The following is a 14,317-nucleotide window of genomic DNA, read 5'->3' on the forward strand; positions in this document are numbered from 1 at the left end:
TATATCTAACACTGCAATGCAACTGGTATATCTACCTTAACAGACAAAAGAAGAAAAAATAAAATAAAATCTGACATACCTTTCTAGTTATGCATATTTATTAACACTCTTAGTATGAATTTTTTGTTTTAGGAGGAAAAAAAATATTTTTTATATTTTTGGGTGCTTGGGGGTCCCTTATAATAAATCAATTCTAAAATGTACTCGCCCTAGATTTTGGTTTGGTCTGTTAGGGCACTAAAACGCCAAGGTTTTCTGTAGTAATGAAGTTCAAACAAGTCATAAATACATTAGAAAGAGTGTTAATTTAACACAATATCAACAAGTGATATTTCATCAAAAAATAGCCATAAATATTGTATTGTGTGTTCCTGTGAATGTACTTATTTACCATTGTTTGTTTACCAATTATTCACTGTAGAATTTCAGCAGTTGTCGGTACATGTGAAGCAAAGGTGGGTGCCACATTTTTGTCACTTGGCTTTTGGTTAGGGGTGCCCAAACTTGTTCCTGCTGGGCTGGTGTCTTGCAGAGTGTAGCTCTAGCCCCAATTACACCTGAACCAGCTACTCATGCTCTAACTAGCTAGAAACGTATTGGCAGCCTGGCAACTAAATTTTGCAGGACACCGGCCCTCCAGGACAGAGTTTGGGCATCTTCCTTTAGGTGAATCTTTGCATCCTGTATCTCCCTTTCTGTGTATCCATGACTACCAAGTGGGCTGATTCCAGAAGCACATCGAACTCAGTTCCTGGAGAGCCGCAGCCCTGCAGAGTTTAGTTCCAACCCTGCTTCCACACACTTACCTGTAGATTTCAAACAGGCCTGAAGAACTCAATTAGTTTAATCAAACTTAAAGATGAACTGTGCAGAACTGTGGCTTATTGCAAGTTTAATTTGCGCCTTTGAAAGAAAACGTATAGGCAACAAATGAAAAACGACCATTTTAGTACACTGTAAAAAATGTAGGGTTCCACACAATTCATCCATGTTGTCCCAACACAAATCGATTAAGTTAACTTAAAACATTTAACAAATTTATGTGGATTGAACATAAAAAATTAAGTTGTCCCAATAAAATCTCAAAAATTGTGTTATTTCAGCTCATTTTAAATAAGTAGTTTGAACAAGTAAAAATATATTTTTTGAGTGAATATAGTTAATAACAAAAAGTATCTTTTCTCAGACAAATATACTTCTTCACATATCCATGCACATCACACATATTTCTAATATAAAGATATGTACATTTAAATATGTTAACAAGTTGAATCTATCTTACATTCTGCTAACAGTGTGCTCAAGTAGACTATGCTCCCAAAAATGTCTCTTTTGCCCCCAGAGAACAGTTCAAATCCACACCCACCTCAAATTTCATTGTTCATCAACCTATCATTAGATTTTTTTGCTATAATTTAATTTTTAAAAAACTAAAGGAGTTTTTTGTTGGCCAAATGGTTTGTTGCCTCAGGGCAACACCATGCCAGAGGGTTAAGTTCACTGAATGGGATTTATTTCTTTGTAATTTACTTTTGTACATTGGACTTAACGAGACTGTGTAATCCAGACACTCAAATCACAACATACTGCACATTGCGTGTGTATGAACAGATGATGGGATGCAACAGTAACACACAGTATGTGTAGTAATTCATCTTGTCCTAATTACTGTAAAATGAACAAGACTCCATCTGGCTCCAATAACACTTAATAACAAACATTTAATCCAATCAAAATATGCAGCGTGAGAGAGGGACATGTTTTAACAGACTGCTCGTTTCATGTTTTCACACAAGACTTGATGTACTTCAAGACCACATCTGCTTTTGGGCTCATTAATAAGGGTAATTTTATAAGGGAATGATTTCTCTTGAAAATGAAAGGCAAACTGTTCAAAATATGTAGTCTGGAACAGCATTAGCCTGAAATAAATTTAATAAAAATAATAAAAAATGGTAATATTATTATTGTTAATTCATTTAGTTTTTAAATAATAATAATAATAATAATAATTCACAAACAGCTGAATTCCACACTGCATTAAAGGTAATATAACATAAATCACAATCACACTACACACACACAGAAGAAACATCTAAGATTTGATACTTCACTGTACCATAAATTATAGCTTCATCATGTTTCTTTAACTTGAAAAGAGATTGGAGCAATAGTCAATATACCCTGCAGGTACAGGACGTCAACATGATGTGATATTCACGTTGTACCCCAACATACCCCATCGTCGTGGGGACGTTGGATTTTGTTTGGAAATGAAAATTGTGTTGACGTCAGAACTCAGAAGTCAATGTCCAATGTCCAACATAAAATCAACCTGAAATCAACCAAATATTAACGTCTAATGTTACACCTTGACGTTGTGTAGCATTACCATTATGACATCTATCAGACATTGGATTTTGGTCACTTTCCAACACAACCTAAAATCAACCAAATATCAACGTAATTTGAAGTCGTTTTTGGATGTCAAAATAACATTCTTAGACGCTGGCTAGACATTGAATTTTGGTCAACTGACGTCATGACCTAAATCTAACCTAATATTAACATCTTATGATGTTGTGTGACTACTGGGTACATTCTTCAATATCATCGACTATATAGTAGTTCACTCAAAAGCCATTCAAAGGATTTCAGCTTTCTAGTGTGGGAAAGGAGCTATTAATATCCAAGGAGCTTCCCTCATATTTACATACACACACTCTCAGTCTGTTGTGGAAGCACTTTACGCTTAGACCTGATTTACAGGCACGGCAGGATAATAAGAAGGTGAGTGTTTACAGAAGCCGTATCGATCCAGTGACAGGGACTCTGCACGGCTGTGGTTTCACAGCTTCCTGTTCGTTGCCCACTGGAACACAGATCACGCTCTGTGGACTGAGCCTCTGCTTCCACCATTGATCCCATCGAGTCCTGATTCAATTCATGTTCAGTATTAAAACCACCAGTCTCACATTACACTCACACTCCATGCTCTTCACAGAGAGAGCTTCATTTGGAAGGCAGAGCTGAGCTCATTTAAAATGCACATGTTATATGTTTACAACTGTTACCTTTCATGCACTGTGCAATACTATTACATTCTTCTTCAATAACAACTATAGAAATAGGCTAACAAGCTAAACCAGGCTAGCTACATGCTCTAATTGATGCCAGAAGCATGCTAGAACATGCTAGAAATGTGCTAGCAGCATGCTAATTCCTTATAGAAAGCTGAAAACATACTAGCAGCATGTTAATATTAGGTCCATGCTAAGCTGAAACACACCGCTAACAATCTAATTCAATCTAAAAACAAACTGAAAATACGGTAATGTTAAATTAGGCTAACAACCTACTAATTCTTGTTAGAAGCATGCTACAAAATGCTAATTCATGCTAAACATACTAAAACATGATATCATGATATGTCATGCTAGAATCATAATAATTTAAACAAGTATTAACATGCTAATTTATGACAGAAACATGTGTGTTACTTCTAGCTATACACTGTATATTAAATGTATGATATTTTTTAAGCAGCGGATGCCCTTCCGGCTGCAACCCATGACTGGAAAACACCCATACACCCTCATTCACACACATACATACAGACAATTTAGCTAACCCTATTCACCTGTACCGCATGTCTTTGGACTTGAGGGGGAAACCGAAGCAACCAGAGGAAACTCACGTAAATGAACATAGGGAGAACATGCAAACTCCACACAGAAAAGCCAACTAACACAGCCAAGGCTAAAACCAATGACTTACTTGCTGTGAGGCGAGAGCGATACCCACTGCGCCATTGTGCTGCCCACATATATGATATAAACATGCTAATTCATGCTAGCAGCTAAAAAAACATGCACTTATTCCTTATTCCTGCACAAATCTAAGTTTGTAACATATTTGCATCATGCAGTGAAGCAACATTGACCCTCAAAAAAATGTGGGGAGTTTGATTTGTGCTGTGGACATGATGGGAAGCATCATGGTGTTCAGAGTCGCAGAAGTCCACTTAGCAACTTATAAAGGAAGCGGACTACAGGGTTTATTACAAAAATAATTATTATTCACCCTGTATGGATGTAAAGCTATTGTAGAATGCTTCAAAACCAAATGCTTCTATTTTCTCACCCTCATGTTGTTTCGAATCAACATTTCTTCTAATAAGTTTAGCAGTTTAGTTTTTAGTAGTAGCTAAAGTTTACTTAAAGGTGCTGCACTGAAAAAAAATTATTCAAAGATGATTCCTTGGATTTACTCAATTTTTTACGTTAGTTGGTTGTAAACAATTTATTTGGGCTGACTTTAAACAAACAAGTTAGGTTGAAAATTATTAAACTTAATTTGTTTGTTTAAATTTAACACAAATAAATAGTTTGCAACAGTTCTGCATGCACCACTTTTTTCGGTGTGTATGTAAGTTTCTGACACTTCTAAAGCATAAAAATACCATAATATGTTTGCAGATATTTAGAAATCATGCTTGCTTAGTGAACATTCCTCTTCATCTGAAAAACACTGCTAAAGTCAGATGTTCTGCTTTGAAAGTTTGAGTTATGTGTTGGAATGTCTGTCTTTGTTTTGGTCATTTAACCAGCCCAATGCCAGTTTAGCTAATTATATTTCAGCACCCCAGGTTATCTTTGTAGAAAACAGTGTATTTCATTCATTCAGTCACAAAGGCTCTCAAAGTGTGCGTCCATGACCGAAATGCTACCTTCTGTGAACAGTAGCAGCTTCTGGAATGAGACACAGATTCACATGAGGTGGCTATTGATTAGCAAATAATATCATAATATTAATACTAATAATATTACTAGCATAAACATTGGGTGAGCAGGTTACATTGTAACCCTGTGTACCATCAACACGTTAGATGAGGAGATATGCAGTGACTAGTAATTTGGCAGTTTGCTCCAGAAGCAGCACGGCAAAAAATTCAATACAGCCATTCAGAAGCACAGAATAGTGCACTTACTGCCCTCCAATGAACTGGTATGGTTTATAATCTATTTAATACATATTAAACCTTTTTAACATTCTTAAATTTACATGCTGAATCACTGATTTGTGTTGGTTTGCAGAATCACAGTTCTGAAGTTAAATTTCAAACGGTTTATTTTATTAACTATCTGCTGCTGCTTTCAGTAGTATGGCAATAAATGTCCTGTAAAATGACATTTAACCATACATTATTAGCAATACACTGAACAAAGCCCCTGAAGTGAATAGAAGCTGTTTTAAAATATAAATTTCAGGTGTTGGTTAGGGCAAAAACTCCAGAAAAATATTCCTTCTGTCATGAGCAGTTGCTTTTATTTAGAACACAACTTAAATCAGCCTTTAGGCTTGATAGTTAGACTCTCTCTTGTTGTTGGCACCAATCTGGCAACCTGCGCTTGCATGTGTTTTGAACCAGGAGTGCAATACCTAGGTCAACCACTGGGTGTCAAACTTACAAACTGTACCTTTAAGCTGATTTTCCATTACACTGAAAATAAAAACTGCTGAAAAGGCATCGAAAACAGCTCAATACAAGTAACCAATTTTACCATTTGACTGCAATAATAATAAGCCCTATAAATAATACTGACTTCTATGGTAAGTTGTGTGAAAAACACTATAAAGACTCTAAGCTTCAAAATTCCTATTCATAAGTCATGATTCATTATTATTGAATCATGATGAAGACAAGCAATGGCATGTGATAGCATTATTTTAGTGGGTTCATATGAGGCATAAAATCCTATTTCCTAACCAGTTATCATGTTTTACATGCTTAAATATTTAAAATTGAGCATAAAGGAGGCTGGGAAAATGACAAGCAGTAATTGCAGCTGTTATCAGCTCATAGTCATTAACTATCAATCAAGAGAAATAAAATAATTGACCAAATTTCCTCATTTGGACACACACACACACACACACACACACACACACACACACACACACACACTACAATTTACATATTGTCAGCAGCCATCTGCTGTAAATGATGGGCAATTAACTCAGTGGCTTTGTCTTTCCTCTGACTGTTTGGTTGACATGTATGGACATTTTTAGGGGATATATATGCGGATGAGATAACAAGCAAGATGGAGTGACAGAACCACATGGGAGAAAATGTGATGGAAAGATTCGACAGGGTCAAAACTTGCAAGGCCTCTCTCAAAATCTGGCATTCTAATTTAAACCTGGAAATACACCGAAAGTTTCAGACTGTTAAGAAGTTGTAAACAAATAAAATTTATGACATAAAATGAAAAAGACAGTCTGGTGTGTGCGTACTGTACAGTACTTATAGCTAAAATATTATTATAAGCTAAATATGACAAAATCTTTCTGAGGATACTTTTTTTTGGTAAAAATTAATGTGATAAATTGATAAAATCTATTCCTAAAGTAACAATTTTTGTTGAAAAATTTAAATTGAACAAAGCAGAATGAATGTCTGTTGATCACCAAGCCATGTTTGGCAATTCTACATGAAACAGTGCTTTAGAACTAGTAGGTTGAATGAATGATTTAATGACTCAACCGTAAAAATAAAATTCAATTCAAGTATTCCTTTGCATAAAATATATGGTCAAATTTACAATGGTTTTTATTTTAGTCGTTAGATCACTGCCTCCTCGCCAAATAAAAAAGATCCAGTCCCAGATGTCAGATCTTGTCAGGAAATGTCAGTTTCTCCAGGTATTTAGACAACAAGTTAGCAGAGTTTCCAATACCCAAACCTGTTAACATTAACTGAATTAGCAGTTGTGATGTTAGTTATGATAATGAAAGAGCAGGGTTTTTTGAATAATCTAAAAGTTGCTGTTGTGAAAAAGAAATATATATATTTATTATTTTTGCATATTTTTCTTTCCATTAAACAATTGTATTTGTATTGCTTAATAGTGATAAACTAACAGAACTTCTTCTGTTGAGTGTGATGTGGTTTGCATACTAATGAAGCATTTTTTGCAGAAGTAGATGAAGCTAATAGAAATGCAAAGGCCTGGTTGTCTAAAATTAACTTGAGCTCTGCAGCTAAACTTCCTTTCAGCGGAAATGTGTTAAAACTGAACACAGAATATGTGCAGTTGAGAAAGTCTAATGCTTTTAATGTTGTGCAGAGAATTCATAGAAAAAGAGGAAGTATGTATGGATGCGGCCAACGGACTCGAGAATGATTGACAAGTGATGAATTTCACTAAACTCCACCTGTTAATATCAGTTGCCTATATAAGCTGAAGTCAGGAAATGAAAGTGGTTGCGCATCTCTGAATGTAACTCATGCATTGCATTGAGGATGACAGAATTCTGTGATTTGAATTATTCATTTGTATTCAATAAATTGCTAATATGTTAAACATTATAGAAAAACTTCTTCTGACCTTTTTTATTAAACACTCATGGAATTGATTAATTATTCAAACATTACATGTTTCGATGCGCTCTCGTTCGTCTGAACAGCATAATCATAACAAATGTTATAAAGTACATCAGGCCACATGACCTAGAATTAGAGACATACCCTCATATCTCATATCAGTGGAGAAGAACATTTCATGAAACACCATCAAAATAAGACTAAATGGAAAAACACTAAAAGCAAAGCGAGTAATAAGAAATATATCAAATAAGATAATCAAATCAATAAATATTGTAGGAGCCATATTAATTTTCATTTAATTATAATGTTTATTTGTATACCGATTGGTTTGGGTTTTTTTCACAGTGTTGAAATATATTTTGGTCACATGGGCATACCTGGCACCTGCTAGCAAATAAAGTGTGTGCACACTCGCACAGGTGTTAGGAAGAGTGAATAAGAGTGGGGTAGCCATATTTTTAGTTGACTGCCACGGCACACGCAACAACCCTATATCACTGAACACCATGCTACACCACAATAATTAGCCTTTTTAACGCCATATGCAACAGGTATTCAACCCACAAATTGCTGTTTGGTATGTCATGTTTCAAGTTTATATTAAGTTTTGCTACAAACATCTTGGGCTCAGCGTGTTTGTCTCAGCCACAGTGCATCACGAACCATTGCTTCTCTAGCGACTTAAGGTGGAATCAGGAAGCCTAAATAAATATAATAAATGATAAACATAAATGAATTAAAAATCTAAATTAAATAATTGTTTGACTAAATTAATAACTAAGATTTATAACTGATTATAAAACCATAACTGTAATTATCACTGCAAAACAAATCATAAAAACAACAACAAACAAAACATGATATGATATAGAATTAATTTCATTTAAAGCACACAGAGGTTATAACACATTTTAGTTTCAATGTAGCTAAAAAAACAGGGAATATGGAATTATTTTGATGCAGCCAAAGTGTTTTGAGCAAATCAGTTGTCTAAACGATTCAATCTGTCAACATTGGTATGTGAAAATAAGGGATATGCCCACCATAATAAGGGTCATCACCCCCCAAAATCCCCAATTTACCAAATTTGTTTATCTGGAGCTGTTTCATTATAAATAAACAGTAAAACGGTCAGTAATAGGTTTGATTATTATTTACAAAAGAAAAAATAAATAGTATAAATTAGCAGCAAATACATTAGCAAACAGTTTAGCTTATTAAAATGAATAGCTGTTAAAAAGCAATAGAATCAAGTTATCAAATCTCATCAATCTTTTCTTCACTGTATATTTTACACATTCTGATTAAAGAGCAGCAAATGAATCTTTTGTTTATTAAGATTTTTATTGATTGATTACATTAAATAACAGAGGTGTCACTTTAAAAATGCACACATCTATGTTATAATAAAAGTATTTGATTGCTCTCCTAATTTTTTATGCTCATTTAGGGCTAAATGAATTGTGTTTGGAACAAAAAAATCGACATCTTTCTTTTGTGTACTTTATCACTATGGACCACGTCAGCTGACAGTCACGCACCGCTATATGACTGTTTTGTGGTTTGCATAGGAGGGTCGACGACACCTGTAATGAAAAGGAAAAGCAATCCCGCCATTTGTATATTTTGTTTTATGCCTAAATAAAACGAAAGCACAGAACAGACTTACATTTAAGAGCAAAGGGCAGCCCCTGGTGGTTTGGCGGTATGGGTTGAGTATAGGGAGGCTCGGCTCTTTAATGTTTATTGCCATCCTTTAGAGAAAGACTGAAAATACAGGAGAAATACGGGAAAATACATTTACGGTATGATAGGGGGATAGAACTGTCAAATACAGGAGAATCGTGGGAAATACAGGAGGGCTGACAGGTATTGTTCCCAATGATGGGTTGCAGCTGGAAGGGCATTCGCTGCATAAAAACATATCCTAGATAAGTTGTGGGGACCCCTGATTAACAAAGAGACTAAGCTGAAAAGAAAATGAATGAATGATTTCTTAATTGTTTTTTCGACAGCTCTATAAGGCATGCATTCTCCCAATCAGCATAAACTTACAAACTGTTGTTGCTATTAAGCTGGCTTAGACCCTATTGTAACATAGGAGCTAATTTATTTTCCTCAAAATGTGTTCCTGTAACTTTTATCGCTCCAGCTTCCTGCAGTGCAAACATGCCAAAAAGCAGCTACTTCCACTGATAGTTCTAGGAACTGTGAAAAAGTTCCCCTGGTGTGAAACCCCCTATAGACTACATGAACAGTAATCATTTCTCTTCTCATTCACTAGTGTGATGCAATTAGAGCAGGTAGAGTAAGAGGGATGGAGAAAATGACAGACTAAGCTCTCTATTTCTCTAAGCACACTGGAGGTGTTTCCTGCAAGTTTAATGTGGTAATTATGCCTTGTAGATGTTTCACCCCGGGGCAAAGGTGAGAGGAACTCACCAGATTAACCATCTTCATAGAGCTGCCCTCTCTCATTCACCTCACACAGCCAGTTTACTGTCTAATAACGCTCTCTCTGACAGAGCAGACCTGCCATGTAAAAGGAGGTCACCGTCTACGGAAAGGCTGATGGAGGAAATTACCTGCCCAGAGATGCTGAAGAATCATATATGGCACATTAATCTTTCAGCAATGGGACACAGCTCCAAAAATAGCACAAATATGTTGTGTGTTAACCAGCAAAATGTAACCAAGTAGCTAGAGTGTCTTTATCATCATTAATCATAATTAATTGTCATTGCTGGTATTGTTAAAGAAACAAAATACATTTAATGAAATAACATGGTTTTATTTATATAAATCGGGTGACGCAGTGGCGCAATAGGGAGTGCCTCACAGTAAGAAGGTCGCTGGTTCGAGCCTTGGCTGGGTCAGTTGGCGTTTGTGTGTGGAGTTTGCATGTTCTCTCTGCTTTCACGTAGGTTTCCTCCGCGTGCTCCAGTTTCCCCCACAGTCCAAAGACATGTGGTACAGGTTAATTGGGTAGGCTAAATTGTCCGTAGTGTATAAGTGTATATGAGTGTGTATGGATGTTTTCTAGAGGTGGGTTGTGGCTGGAAGGGCATCCGCTGCGTAAAACCGTGCTGGATAAGTTGGCTGTGCATTCCGCTGTGGTGACCCCCAGATTAATAAAGGGACTAAGCCGACAACAAAATGAATGAATAAATATAAATGTACAAGTAAATATGGATTTATATGTAATATGCAAGATATGTAATATTTTTAACAAAACAATATAATAAAAAATATATGCAATTATTTATGAATATAAAAATGGAAAATGAACACAAAGTACGAGAAATATACACTCACTGGCCACTTTATTAGGCACACCTCACTAGTACCAGGTTGGACCCCCTTTAGCCTTCAGAATTGCCTTAATCCTTCATGGCAGAGATTCAACAAGGTACTGGAAATATTCCTCAGAGGTTTTGTTCCATATTTACATGATAGCATCACACAGCTGCTGCAGATTTGTTGGCTGTGCATCCATGATGCGAATCTCCATTCCACCACATCCCAAAGGTGCTCTATTGGATTGAGCTCTGGTGACTGTGAGGCCATTTGAGTACAGTGAACTCATTGTCATGGTAAAGAAACCAGTCTAAGATGAATCGCGCTTTATAACGTGGCGCGTTATCCTGCTGGAAGTAGCCATCAGAAGATGAGTATACGGTGGTCATAAAGAGATAGACATGGTCAGCAACAGTACTCAGGTAGGCTGTTGCGTTGACACAATGCTCAATTGGTACTAATGGGACCAAACTGTGCCAAGAAATTATCCCCCACACCATTACACCAACACCACCAGCCTGAACTGTTGATACAAGGCAGGATGGATCCATGCTTTCATTTTGTTGATGCCAATTACCGATGCCATGTAAATTTCGCAGCAGAAATCGAGACTCATCAGACCAGGCAACGTTTTTCCAATCTTTTATTGTCCAATTTTGGTGAGCCTGTGCATTTTGTAGCCTTAGTTTCCTGTTCTTACGCCGGTCACTTGACGCAGAAGTATAAACCAGGCTTAAGCCTGATTTATACTTCTGCGTCAGGTGACCGGCGTAACCCACGGCGCAGGCAACGCGCGTGGCTGTGCATTTATACTTCTGCGCGCTGTCTCTGTCGGTCTGCATTAACACTTCAGAAACGCTAGTTGGCAGTGAGGTGTAAATGTTCCTCTGTGTCGAGTTTCTTCGCTACTTTTTTGCATTTCCTGAACACTTCCGGGATGTACAAGTGGCTCAAACTTGCTCATTTTGAGGCAGGAACCGGCGGACGTGCACCAACTTTAACTATGAGGTAAACACAAAACAAAACTTTCCATCCGGAGCTCCTTCACGGGATTCCACACTTGTAAACAATCGCTCGCGCGACGTCGCGCCATTTGCGCGGCTCTCGGTCCCGCCCAGACTCATCAGCGCTACCAAGCCGACTAATCACAGAGCTTACGCTATGTGTCGTTGCGACGTGTAGTTACATTTTTTGAGAGGTGCTTGTCAGTGACGGCGATGGCCACGGTGAAGGGCTATGCGTCAGCGCCGTAGCATATGTCGGTGTTTGACGCAGAAAACAGTGGCTATTTGAGTTACTGTTGCCTTTCTATCAGCTGGAACCAGTCTGACCATTCTCCTCTGACTTGTGGCATTAACAAGGTATTTGTGCCCACAGAACTGCCGCTCACTGGATATTTTCTCTTTTTCGTACCATTCTCTGTAAATTATAGAGATGGTTGTGCATGAAAATCCCAGTAGATCAGCAGTTTCTGAACAACAACAATCATGCCACGTTCAAAGTCATTTTCATCCATTCTGATGCTCAGTTTGAACTGCAGCACATCATCTTGACCATGTCTACATGCTTAAATGCATTGAGTGGTTGCTATGTGATTGGCTGATTAGAAATTTGCATTAACGAGTAGTTGGACAGGTGTGCCTATTAAAGTGGTGGTGAGTGTATATAGTATATAGTATAGTATGTATATTATATATATATATATATATATATATATATATATATATATATATATATATATATATATATATATATATATATATATATATAATAATAAAATGCAGAAAACAAATTACTCTTCTAATTGAATAATATATATATTTCTTATACTTGTTATTTCATATAAAAAAAAAAATATATATATATATATATATATTTTTTTTTTATTTATTTTTTTTTATATGAAATAACAAGTATAAGAAATATATATATTATTCAATTAGAAGAGTAATTTGTTTTCTGCATTTTATTTACAAATCATTTAAATATAAAATAAATCAAATCTCTTAAGTTTTTAAATTTGTTTAAATTTAATTACTATAATATTAGGTCAGAATAGTGGGTCAAAGTGTTTCTGTCATTGCAAGTTTACAAGTACATCAGGTTATCTTGTGTGTGAGTGTGTGAGTGTGTGTGTGTGTGTGTGTGTGTGTGTGTGTTTGTGTGTGCCACAGTCTGAGCTCCTGCTGGGAGGGCCACACAGCAAGAAACAGACACTATAATACGACAGACCAGACAAACAAACAAACAAACGAAGCAACCAGCAGTATTTGTGTGGTAATGGCTGTGATTAAGAGATAAGGGCAGTGAGAGGGAGATAAAGACCTCCTCCAGCACTGACCTTCACAAACACCACAGCTCTTCTCTTTCACTCACACATGCAGAGTCAGGATTACAGCAGGTCACAGTATGAGGGAAACCGAAAACTTCTCATAAATACACTCATTTATATTGTGTATTTGTGAAAGGTTTGCTGTATTTGAATGTAAAAAGGCATTATATTTATAATTTCTCTCAAAAATATATACAATTTAAAAAGATTATTTGGTCTGGTACTGCAACTCATGTTGACTTCAGGTTAACTGCTTAATTATTAGCCCCCATTGGATTTTTATTTCTTTTTTAAATATTTCCCAAATTATTTTTATCAGAACAAGGAAATTTTCACAGTATGTCTGATAATATTTTTTCTTCTGGAGAAAGTCTTATTTGTTTTATTTCAACTAGAATAAAAACAGATTAAATTTTTTTATGAACCATTTTAAGGACAAAATTATTAGCCCCTTTAAGCAATTTTTCCTCCGTTACCATTGTTACACAATAACTTGCCTAAATACCCTAACCTACCTAGTTAACCTAATTAACATTGTTAAGCCTTTAAATGTCATTTTAAGCTGTATAGAAGTGTTGAAAAATATATAGTAAATTATTATTAACTGTCATCATGGCAAAGATAAAATAAACCAGTTATTAGAAATGAGTTGTTAAAACTATTATTATCAGAAATGTGTTGAAAAAAATGTTCTCTCCATAAAACAGAAATGGAGGGAAAAATAAACAGGGGGTTAATAATTCAAGGGGGCAAATAATTCTGACTTTAACAGTATGTATATTGCACAAAACCTCTCCCTAAACCTTGATTATGAATTTCTGGAGCAGTCATTGCTCTTGTGATTATATTCCAATAAATCTGCTTCCCATGTGGATATTATTGATCTGCCCGTTCATGTGTGCGCACCACATCTGGAGAATTGTTTCAGCACTGCAGCACATTTCACAGATCCTCCTCCCTCATGGACAGATTACTGCATGAAAACACCTCTGAACATCAGAAACTAATTCTGCAGGTAACAACACTTTTCTAACCAGACATTGAACAGGAATTTTGCAGAGATATCCATTAACGAGTAGACTCAATTAGAAGAGTCTGCATGTGATGTTTTTTTTAAATCTATGTTTCAATTTTTTTTTATTTAAAAAAAAAAAGAAATGTTTTATTTATTTATTGTTTGCTTCATATTATTGTGCATATTTCATAATTAAATCATGAATATAAAAACCCTTAATGCAAAAAATATATATACAGTGGGGAAAATAAGTATTGAACACGCCACTATTTTTCTCAGA

The 14,317-nt window shown here is 35.8% G+C and overlaps 1 protein-coding gene across 1 annotated transcript in view; it reads right to left on the reverse strand.

Annotated features, from left to right (window-relative positions):
- Positions 1–9,297, reverse strand: part of pdha1b (pyruvate dehydrogenase E1 subunit alpha 1b) — a 58,839-nt gene extending 49,542 nt beyond the window's left edge. Inside the window, exon 1 of the mRNA XM_087308447.1 lies at positions 9,229–9,297. The gene's annotated coding sequence lies outside the window, so the exon portion shown is untranslated. The remainder of the gene's footprint in view (positions 1–9,228) is intronic.
- Between the last annotated feature and the right edge of the window lie 5,020 nt (positions 9,298–14,317).

Source organism: Danio rerio, chromosome 24 (genome assembly GCF_052040795.2).
Source record: "Danio rerio strain M-AB ecotype USA chromosome 24, GRCz13ab, whole genome shotgun sequence".
NCBI classification, from domain to species: Eukaryota; Metazoa; Chordata; class Actinopteri; order Cypriniformes; family Danionidae; genus Danio; species Danio rerio.